General features: G+C 39.5%; 1 protein-coding gene across 10 annotated transcripts in view; it reads right to left on the reverse strand.

The window, feature by feature from the left end:
- The window catches only part of LOC126766162 (transcriptional activator protein Pur-alpha), a 90381-nt gene that overhangs the window by 42304 nt on the left and 37094 nt on the right, over positions 1 to 10983 (reverse strand). The gene's annotated exons all lie outside the window — the stretch shown is intronic.

The raw sequence follows: 10983 nt of genomic DNA on the forward strand, positions 1-10983 counted from the left end.
GCCGACGTTGGCCGATGTATCAATGCCATAAGTGACCTGCAATCCAGCATTGCCTAGACGTACCTAGGTGATACATGTACAGCCAAATTAATAAAAGAACAACTTTCAATTCAAAACGAGTTTCAGAAAAAGGTTCTCGATAAGTTGGACGACGACTAGGCAGAGCAATGGAATAGCAAAACGATTTGAAAAAAGCGGAAGTGGAAGAAATTGAAAGGCACAACATAGCTATGGAGAATTTTATAGCTGCTAAGAATTCCATAAAACAGCAAATGTTAGAAGTAGAGGAAAAGAAAATTGCAAGCTATATCAAAAATAAATTTATTAAATAAATACTATAAAACTAAAAATATTTTGATTTAATATTTATTTAAGATATCATATTCGTGTAAGTGTTGCACATATAGCTTCTCTGATTTGTGAAGCTACATCATTATAATTTAATAAAAAAATTTCAATATTTTCTGTAAAAATATTTGGCTTCGAATTATTTTCTAAAATATCATCATCGCGATAGTGAATACAAACGTTATGTAACGCTGCCGCAATATTAACAATTTGAGATGCCTTCCATGGCTCGTAGTGAAGCTCACGAGCACCCAGAAGACATCTAAATCGATTTTTAAAAACACCTATTGTTCCTTCTACAATATTTCTCGCTTTTGCAGTATTTTGTTATATTTCTCTTCTGGGCTTCCTAAGGGAGGGGTATGGAATGGTGTCAATAACCATGGTTCTAGGGCATATCCAGCATCTCCTGTACAAATACAACACGATTTTGATGTTTGAAAATTTTTAAGGCGTTTTGGGAATTTTTGTAACATACGGTGTGTTCAAAAAGTATCACGAATTTTGTGTTTTTTCAAAAATTATTTATTTATTCATGAATATCTATTTTGTCCCCTTCAAAGTAATCCCCATGAGATATTATACACTTGTGCCAACGGTTTTTTCAATCTTCGAAGCACTTCAAAAAATCATTTTTTTTATCTTCTTCAGCTCCTCCTTCGATGCCGTCTTTATCTCGTCAAGAGAAGCGTAATGTCGTCCTCTGATGGGCCTCTTCAGTTTAGGGAACAAGAAAAAGTCACAGGGAGCCAGATCTGGGGAATACGGTGGCTGCGGCATCATTAGTGTGTTGTTTTTGGCCAAAAAGTCGCGCACAAGCAACGATGTGTGAGCAGGGGCGTTATCGTGGTGCAAAAGCCAATTTTTGTTCTTCCACAAATCCGGGCGTTTCTGGCGGATTGCTTCGAGCAAATTGCGCATAAATTGCCAATCGATATGTTTAGGTCCTCAGCAACTTCTCTAACGGTGATTCGACGATTGGCCAATACCATTTTCTCCACTTCATTAATTTTTTCGTCTGTTGTTGAAGTGCTCGGGCGTCCGGCACGCTCTTCGTCGTTCACATCTTCTCGGCCTTCTGAGAACATTTTGTACCACCAATAAACGTTGCTTCGGTCCAAGGTAGCTTCTCCGTATGCCACAGTCAACATTCGAAATGCATCCGCGCACTTAATTTCGTTTTTCACACAAAATTTGATACAGGTTCTTTGAGCCATTTTTCTGAATAGGTAAAAATCGAAGACGATCCAAAACACGTGCAAGCAAAGCAGCTATCAACAATTAAATGAACATTCAAAATGGCCGAGCTTGTCGGCATAAGTGAGAGACATGAGTACCAACATAACGCCACAAAAAATTCGAATATACATAACCCGCGAAAATTCAAAATTCGCGATACTTTTTGAACACACCTCGTATATGTATGTATGTATAATACCCAAAAGCGAAGTGTTTCAATCACTACTATACTAAAGTATCCTTTGTGGTTATAATAGAGAAACTTATCTTTAGTCGGAGCAACGATTTTAATATGTGTCGCGTCTACACACAAAATCGCGGCTGGAAATACCTTTCTGCTTCTCTTTTTTCATCGTTACTTAACTCAAGGTTTATCCACTGAGGGCACAAATGGGACTGAAGCAATCCCAATACATCTTTTAAGATGCAACAAAATGTTGACTGAGCCATTGAAATATCGACGTCTTTACCCACTCCATGCTAATAGCCTCCCTCAGCTGAAAAAATTAAAACCGACGACAATCGGTGATTGCGTGATAAGGCTGATGGTATATTCATTCAATTTCGTTGTTTAAATATGAACAAATACGTTTTATTTATTTATTACTGTGACCTGAACATAACAGTTATTGAATAGACTAGTTTTTGTTGTATTATGGTTTGGACAAAACATATCCTTCAGAATTTAGTTTAACAAAGAAACATAAGAAGAGTATATTATTTTTCAAAGACGTTATTATACACATAGCCGAATCAAACTTTCAAATTTAAACAAATATGTACATATGTACAGTGAGGGAAATAATTACACTGTTCCACACATTTTTGGGATTATTGTCTGGGGGATGAGAAATTCCAAGTCAGGGTGATGGTACTAGGTCAGTATAGTAAAACCCTCAAAGGGTTTGGCGTTCGTATGTGTCAGTTTTTTTAATGACCTTTTAAATTTTTTCCTTATCTTATCCACTGCTAACTACAGGGGTTGAAATGAAATTATAGCAACCGCAGATAAAAGTTCGAATCCTCTTACTTCTAACAATAATAATATGCAAGGAAGCTATGCAAATGTGGTGAAAGACAACACTGTGCAAATGCAACTGCCGCAAAATCCTCCAAATGGAGGTATTGAAACTATGATTAAAAATCTTACACAGTGTATGACACAATTTGTGTCTACCATGCAAAACATGATCCAAGATTTAATAAAATCACAAAATCAAATGCTGCAAAATTTATTAAGTAAAAAATGAGCTTACTAAACATATGTATATGGAATGCTAACGGTGTTAACCAACATAAATTCGAGATTATTAGATTTCTGTCTGAAAAAAATATAGATGTAATGCTTATATCAGAAACTCATTTAACAAATAAAAATAATTTCAATATACCGGGATTTAGACTCTATGTCACAAATAATCCAGATGGAAAAGCGCATGGTGGCACGGCAGTGTTGCTTAGAAATCGTTTAAACCACTATGCCCTAGAATCTCATGCTACACCACAGTTACAAGCTACAACAATATCACTAAAAAATCGGGATTGTGACTTAAACCTTACGGCTACATACTGTCCACCTCGTTTTAAAATTACATACATCGAATTTAAAGACTTTTTTGGAACACTAGGTCAAAGATTTCTTGCAGGTGGAGATTACAACGCAAAACACACGTACTGGGGCTAACGTCTTATTAATCCGAAAGGACGACAGCTGTATCAAACTGTCATAAATAGGCACAATATCCATGAAATAATATCTCCTGGTAAGCCGACATATTGGCCTAGTGATCGTAAGAAAATACCAGATTTAATTGACTTTGCTGTAATCAAAAATATAGATAAATCGCACATAACAGCTGAAACATGTACTAATCTATCTTCTGATCACTCTCCTGTACTAATTAAGTTATGTGAACAACCCATATTCCTTAAGGGGTATTCTACTCTAGAATTTTGAAAAATTCGATTTTTTTTCATATATTTAAAGTTTAGAACATATCTTCGAAAGGATTTTTAAAAATTAAAATTATTTTAAGAGCTACAGTTACTTTAGTGACGCAGTACCTAGCCCGGTTCGGCCGTATCGAATTTTTTAAACGCGTTTTTCTCGAAACTACTTTTTTCCACACGGTACCGGCATTATCTCAAAACCTATACAACCGATTTACTTGAAATTTTGTGTGAACCTTCTTTATATTATCCTTTGTCGTTCCTATAAGCATCGTGTCAAAATTTTTGTTTTTAATATTTAAAAAAAAATCAGGAATTTCAAAAAAAAAGCGCAAAAAATTATATTTATTTTCAGGCAGTCGCCATTTTCCAAAAAAAAAATTTTTCGGGTTCCCTGAGGTAGGGACTATAACAGCATCCTTACTGATTAAGAATTTCTTTTGATTTTTTTTTTTTTCAGACCACCAGGAGAGTCAGGATCAATGTCACCAGGATGCGCCATTTTTTTCACACTTGTCTCTCCCCTCTCTAATTATTTTCATTTTTAATATTTTTTTGTAAATTTTTTTTTCTGTATTCTTGAGATATCAATAAAAACACCATAAAAAAATGGATAGTAAAAATATTAATTGCCTTTTTTTTACGACACTTTAAAAATTACCTGACATTCATGCTCCCAGAGTAGAATACCCCCTTAATCCAAAAGTGGATCTAACTTCTAATAAAACGAATTGGCTAAAATATAAAAATATACTTCAGTAGCCACATTAATACTGAGTACAAAACAAATACAGGAAGATATTGACGAAAGCATAAGAGAAATCAATGATACAATACCCAGGGCAGCTGTCTTAGCAACACCAAACAAAAACTATAAGCCGCTTGGTCTCAGAAAAATCACTAATAGAGAAATAGGAAAGCTTGTAAATGAAAAAAGGCGGCCAAGACGTGAATGGCAGATAAATCGTTCCCCTTCCACTCAGCTTTAATTAAAATCTGCTGTACAAATTAAAAAAGCGCTTAAACGTGGGGAAGAATTGAACACTGAAATGTATATAAAGAAACTGTGTCCAAATTCAAACAAGCAAAATTCTCTTTGGAAAGCCCAAAAGTCCATGAAGCCACCAATTGACTCCACATGCCTATACGAGACTTGGGTGGAAATTGGGCTCGAAGTGACGAGGAAAAGGCTAATTGTTTTGCAAATCACCTAGAAACGGTATTTCACCCTAATTTGCCAAAGAACAACTTTAAGCTGTGAATCTTACCTAACACAGCTAAAGAGTCGCTCGAGTCTTTTAAGACTTCACCTTCTGAAAATATTGGTATCATCAAAGAACTTAATCCCAAAAATTCGCAGGGACATGATAATACTTCCCTAAAAATGCTAATTGAGTTACCAATTATTGCTGTAGAAGTGCTCTCTTTGCTCTTCAATGCAATTCTTAGTTTCGGATACTATCTGATTTCATGGAAAAATCTTTTCTTTCTAAAGTATTGCTATCAAAGATGTCTCCTTTCCTCCACGAAAATAATACAATACATGCATCAATTCGGATTTCGTGCGAAACATGGCACAATAGAGCAAGTAAATAGAATTACTAACGAAATAAGGAAAGCATTTGAGCACAGGGAGTACTGTTCAGAAATATTTCTAGATGTAGCTCAGGCGTTTGATAAGAAGTGGCACGAAGGTCTTTTATATAAGACTAAAAAAATTCTACCTTTAAAATTGTATAAAACATTGGAGTCTTATTTAAATAATAGACAATTTATGGTGAAAGTAGGAGATTTCATATCTGATGAAAGACAGATAAGGGCTGGTGTACCACAGGGCAGCGTTTTAGCCCCAACTCTATACATCATATATACAGCAGATCCTCCAACAGCTAACAATGTATTACCTTTAACTTTTGCGGATGACACAGCTATAGTGAGCCGTAGTAGTGTGCCACATTTTAGCATCAAGAATATTAGCGGAGCATTTAAGTTCTGTCGAAGAATTGCTAGCCAACTGGCGTATAAATGTGAATGAACAGAAGTGTTAGCATGTTACATTTTCGCTTGGACCAAAATGTGCCCGACAGTAAAAATAAATAATATTTTAGTACCCCAAGCGAACGAAGTAACATATCTTGGTGTTCACCTAGATAGAAGGCTCAAGTGGAGAAAACACATATCTAGTAAAATAGCATGTATGAAGATTAGAGCTGCAAATTTAAATTGACTTTTAAATAAAAACTCTAAATTTAGCCTAGACAACAAAGTGCTTTCCTATAATGCGCTCATAAAGCCGAAAGCCGAGCGAGTCGGGTTTCTTTCTTACGACTAATATCACGATAGTGGTATTGAAAACCGTCGGGCCCATCTAAATTATGCTTTTTGTTGTAACTAAATATGACGGATTGCCACAAGGTGTCCCATAAAAGATACTTTTCTGCAAATTGAAGTTGCGCCAACCTGTATCTTTGCAAAAGTCTAGGTTTAGCGCATCTCCTTTCATATCGAATGATGTTATCTGCTTTCAGGATTTGTTGAACACGTCGAGTAGTGACTGAAAGAGACAATTAGCAAAGAATTTGCGAGGGGCTTAGATCTTATTAAACGCCAAACGCCTGATTGGTCGAACTTCCCTTTCTTTTATTAAAGATAGTCGGCCTGTTCGAGGTGTTTTACCATAGTTTTTGGGATCTCTTAGTAAGTTTATAATCGTATTCTTATTTTTTTCAATCTCGTTGCAATTTTTCGTTCCAGTTTCTGTGCATGCCAGTATTTGGAACTACTCTTTAATAATGAGTTTGGTACCGCGTGGCATTTCTGTATAAAAACTGATTCAAGGCAGGCATTAAATTTATTTATGCGAATACTTACCTTCTTTAATATAAATACACAAACAAACACGTATATGGTCACTCAATTTTCAACCGATCTGCATCTAATCGCGCCATAACTGTTCCATAAACTTATTTCGCTTTAGCTAATCCGAAATTTATCAAAAATTGACACCAACATTACTTACAAGTAACTGTTCATACCGTTATGTTAAGTAAGGCCACTACAAATGTACCCAGCTACAAAATAGAGCGGTCAAATAAACAGAATATTATTGCATTGAAGTATTGTCCCATATAATTATTTCGCGCACTGTATATAGTGCTTGACTTCAAAATAAATAACTTAAGGAGTTAAGAGCAGTAAAATAAAAATTGCCCATAGGTTAAGTATAAAATCTCAAATTCGTTTTTCTCAAAACTATCAGCCCTATTCTGAGAAAACTACACAACTGGTTTGTGAGGTTTATTTTGTGAAGTTATTCTTGCTCAAACCTCACGAGAGAAAAGCACAAAACACTCACCACATGGGTCGAAAAGTACTTTGCTGTGAACCAGTTGTTTTACAAAAACAAACAAGACAAAAAATAAAGAAATGGAGACACAAGAAAAGTAAGTAAGTTCGCAAATTTATTAAATATGGTGCATGTATATTAATTCAAAATGTGAACGAACAACTTTGGAGCAGTTGCAGCACACATACATACATATTTACAAATAAAATCTTGTCCAAATTATATTAACATAAATATGTATATTTCTTTTTACTCATACTCAATAGGAAGTAAAATATACAAAGACCGTAAGTTACATATTTATTGTAACCGGCAAATACTTATATTTATAATAACGCCTTTGGAATACTTCCTCCATTCTATTTAACTAACATAATTCCAAATTTCTTCAAAAAATTGAAACTAACTAACCAAACACACCTTTGTCTTCAGACATCACAAATTTGAGAGGTAATTTCTGCTTTTAAAACCACCTTAGCATACGGAAAACCACACAATAGCGAGGGTGGTGATTTAGAGCGGGTGCCGGATTCAAAGCACGGCAGAGGTTTTAGATGGGCCTCGAACCCGACCCGAACCCGACCCAGGTGGTTAGTGTGCCCATTCCACACTGCCAATTGTACTGAGAGTGCCTAGCATTTTCAGTGCGCTGATCAACGCATTGATTTGATCCGCTGTGCTTTTGAGCGCCATCGGGTAAGGCTGTCATCAGCTGGTACCCACGTTAAACACACCGGACGTTACCCAGAGGATAATGCTCGAAAATTTTACGAAAAACTGCGGCGGCTATCAGAAGGTTTCAAGACCGGAGCATACTCTTGTAGAACCCCCAAAGGTGATCCAGTGACCGCTGCTTAGAGCATTCTAAAATCATGGAGGAACTACTTATCCAGCCTGCTGAATGGCAGTGAAAGTATAACGCCAGGAGAAGGCGAACCCGATTACCCAATCGATGACGATGGAGCAGACGTTCCATTGCCCGGCCATGAAGAAGTTCGAATAGCAATTACCCGTCTGAAGAACAAAAAGGCGGCGGGGATCGACGGATTGCCGGCCGAGCTTTTAAACACGGCGGTGAAGAACTGATAAGGAGCATGCTCTGTCTAATCCACAAAAAGGGAGACTCCTCAGTCTGCGCCAACTACCGTGGGATAAGTCTCCTAAGCCCTGCATATAATGTTCTTTCGAGCGTATTGTGAGAAAGATTTAAGCCCTACGTCAACAAACTGATTGGAGCTTATCAGTGTAGCTTTGGACCTGACCAAATATTTACCATGCGCCAAATCTTGGAAAAGACCCGTGAAAAGAGAATCGACACTCACTACCTCTTCGTCGATTTCAAAACTGCCTTTGACAGCACGAAAAGGAACTGCCTTTATGCCGCGTTGTCCGAATTTAGTATCCCCACAAAACTAATGCGGCTGTGTAAGTTTGACGTTAAGCAACATCAAAAGCTCCGTCAAGATCCGGAAGGACCGCTCCGAGCCGTTCGATACCAAATGAGGTTTCAGACCTACTTCTGGAGAAAATAATTCGAGCTGCAGAACTCAATCGAGCAGGTACAATCTTTTATAATAGTGTACAGCTGCTGGCGTAAGCCGATGATATTGATACCATTGCCGCAACACCCGCGCCTTTAGTTCTACTTTCTCCATTCTAGATAAGGAAGCAAAGCAAATTTGTCTGGCAGTGAACGAGGGCAAGACGAAATATCTCCTATCGTCAAACAAACAGTCGTCCCACTCGCGACTAGGCTTTCATGTCACTGTTGATAGTCATAACTTTGAAGTTTTAGATAATTTCGTGCACCTTGGAATGAGTATCAGCAACACCAACAATCCCAGAATGGAAATCCAACGCAGAATAACTCTTGCCACTAGGTGCTACTTCGGACTGAGTAGGCAATTGAGAAGTAGTCTTCTCTCGAAGAACAAAAAAAAAACTTACTATTCTCATTGTTTGGAGGATGGAGTCATGTGTAGAAGTTCACGCAAGTGAGGAAAGTTCTCTGACCGCCATTCACTTGGGAATGGCCAGAAACGATTCTTTTACACATGGCTCAAGCAGCTCACTACTTCCGGTCTTTGACCAAGTATCCTCTTGGGTAGCCTAAGAACATCCGTTCGAAGGCGAGCTAAAGGAGAAGGGAAACATTCCCAAAGGGTTGTGGCGGGGTTTGGGACCCCCAGAAAAAAACCCCCCAGGGGAAGAGTTTAAACCAGCCCCGGATGAAAACCCCCTTTTGATGACGACCAGGAAAACAAAAAAGGGGACTAAAATTGGGGGAAGGACCTGGAATGTCCGGTCCCCAAAATGCCGCCCCCCAGCCTTTTATGTCCTCGAAAAAAAAAGGCTGACATCACCGCCGTCCAAGAAAAGCGATGGACGGGAAAACAGAGAGAGAGGGGCCCCGGGCATTTACCAGGGCCATTGGAGGCAAGTTTTTGGAGGATTTTGGGGGGGAGAGAGACTCCGTCGGAGTACTAATCATTCACTGCGGGAATTGGGAAAGTCTAACCCCAATCCGGCCCCCAAAGGAGGTTTTCAACATATCACTGATCTGCGCCAACGCCCCGACGGAAGAGAATGACGATGTGACCCAAAAATGCCTTTTGGGGGGCTTGAGCGCGCCATGAAGGGTTTTTTGGGCCAGATGGGCAAAACCCTCCGGGGGATTTAACGCCAGGGGGGAAAAAAAGGGTTTTTTGGCACTACGGTTTGGGAAAATTTGGCCCCACGACGAAACATCCCCTTTAAAGGGTTTTCTGTAATTTAGATTCCAGCATAAGAAGATTCCCTCGGGGTTTTCCTGGGGTGCCCCCGGATCGAAAAACACCATCCAGATCGATCGGGGACGGAAGAACGTCTTTCCCGTGTTTTAGATTTCGGGGTTTCCCAGGTCCAAATCGACTTTGGGCCACTATCTTTTGGAGCTAAAATTCGCACCCGGTGGTGAAAAGGGGCCCCCCAAACAAAGGGGGAAAGGGTTCCCACGTCGAGAAGGCAATCACAACAGACAGCCGAACGATTTTTTCTGGCTTGCACCCCTGCTCTCGGGGAGCACCCAACAAGTCGGTATAAGGGAATTGGGACGGAATTTCCAAAATCCTTGGGGAGCTTAAATCGAAACCATTGGTTTTTGGGAAAATGAAAAAAATAATGGAAAACGAGGGGGTGCCGGGCGGAAAGGGGGGGGAAAACAGGCTGCCCACCCCGCAAGTTACGATGACCAATACACGTGCGGGATGGGGTAGATAAAGGGGTTGAAGAGGGAAGCGAGAAATTTGTAGACAGGGAAAAAAAAGAGGCTGAAATGGTAATAGAAATTTTATAAGCTCCCAAGGGGTAATGCCCCGAAAACCCCCCGAAAAAAAGCGGCGACTTACGGAAGGTTTCAAGACCGGGGCGTAATTTTTTGTAGAACCCCCAAAGGTGATCTTTGTTACTGATGCCCAGGGGAATTAAATTATGGAGGGGAAAACTTTCCAGGGCCCGCTGAATGGCAGTGAACGGCAACACCAAGGGGAAGGAAACCCGATTCCCCCAAACGAGACGAAAGGAGGGAGAGTTCCCTTACCCGACCAGAAGAAGTTCGAAAGCAATTGCCCGCCTGAAGAAACCCAAAAAAGGGCAGGGGCCGGGGGATTGCCGGCCCGAGTTTTTTCCCAAAACCCAAAAAAACTGAAAGGTGCATGCATCAGCCGGGAAAATATGGCCCGGGGAAAAATGCCCAACGATTAATTTGGGGCATGGGGCCCCCCCATAAAAAGGGAAAAACCCCAAAACTGCGCCAACTACCGTGGGTTACCTTTCCCAAAATCCCTATAAGGTTCATTGAGGATTGTGTGAAAAAAATTAAAACCCACCTTTAACAAACCGATTGACCTTTTCGGGTGGGTTTTGACCTGGGAAATCGACAACCGACCAGATATTCGCCCTTTTCGCCAAATCTTGGGAAAAAACCCGTGAATTTGTCGATTTCAAAGCTGCTTTTACAGCACGAAAAGGAGCTCCTTTTTTTGCCGCGATGTCTGAATTTGGTATCCCCGCAAAAATAATACGGCCAAACTGACGTTGAACAACACGAAAATTCCCTCAGG

The sequence above is a fragment of the Bactrocera neohumeralis genome, unplaced genomic scaffold (assembly GCF_024586455.1).
Source record: "Bactrocera neohumeralis isolate Rockhampton unplaced genomic scaffold, APGP_CSIRO_Bneo_wtdbg2-racon-allhic-juicebox.fasta_v2 cluster11, whole genome shotgun sequence".
Lineage (NCBI taxonomy): Eukaryota > Metazoa > Arthropoda > Insecta > Diptera > Tephritidae > Bactrocera > Bactrocera neohumeralis.